The sequence below is a fragment of the Ischnura elegans genome, chromosome 4 (assembly GCF_921293095.1).
Source record: "Ischnura elegans chromosome 4, ioIscEleg1.1, whole genome shotgun sequence".
Lineage (NCBI taxonomy): Eukaryota > Metazoa > Arthropoda > Insecta > Odonata > Coenagrionidae > Ischnura > Ischnura elegans.
Genome location: NC_060249.1, coordinates 126,312,778 through 126,313,760, shown reverse-complemented (window position 1 = coordinate 126,313,760; position 983 = coordinate 126,312,778).

Below are 983 nucleotides of genomic sequence, written 5' to 3'. Positions count from 1 at the left end.
ATTTTTAAGCTACTACATATAAAGTATGCAGATTGTATCTTTACAATATGAATCAAGGGAATATTATTCCTGGCACGTTAAAACTCCATAAATTTAAGATTGCGTTACCTTTCCATGTGATTTTTCAAGGGTATAATTTTTATCGCGTATATATTTATTAAACTATTATCTTTTCATTCAGTTATGAAGCCATGCTTGTATTTGTTGCTGTTAAGGGTAAAAAAGGTCCGAAATTGACTCAATTTACTGAAGGCACTCTTCAGTCTTCTTCCGTCTTTTCTTTTTCTTCAGTCTTTTTCAGTCAGTCTTCTTCTCCCTTCTTCACTCTGGGCTTTCTTTTGAAAATTTATTTTCAACCGTCATTTATCAGAGGACCTAGCGCGAACATGCTGATTATGAAAGAGTACTAATTGGCTTTGAAGTGGGGTGCTGAGGTCGTCAAAGGCGGCGCAGAAGGAAGTAATGACGTGAACTTTTCTTTTGAGTGCGCACCACTGAGTGCGATGCTGCCCTAATTGCCCTGCTATCGACGCACCGTTTACATCCGAGCCGTACTTTTTTGTTAAAGATATTTACTTTTATTTTGGCCAATTTTGTGCGAAGTATTTAAAAGAAAAATCCCTTTTGATCTCTTATGAGCCTATAAAGAAACGGTGTCAACCTTTGTGCAAATTACTCAATTACTTTCTGGCTCTAATTTTTACTTCAATCAAAAAACTCATGTAAAAATATTCCTAATATGAAATAAAATAGGAGGTTACCTTCTCGGTTGTCACTGTGCACTGTACCAAGCAATTAATTAAAGGTGACTCTCTGAACTGTCTTCATTTATCATTCCCGTTATCATGAAAAAATTATCGGAAATATGTTAATTAATGTAGGGTATAATTTTTTTGGACTTAATACTGCAATTTCCATTAAATATGTCCTATTCAGTGCCATTCATTGAGATATCATAGATTTCTCGTGTTCATACTCGGTAA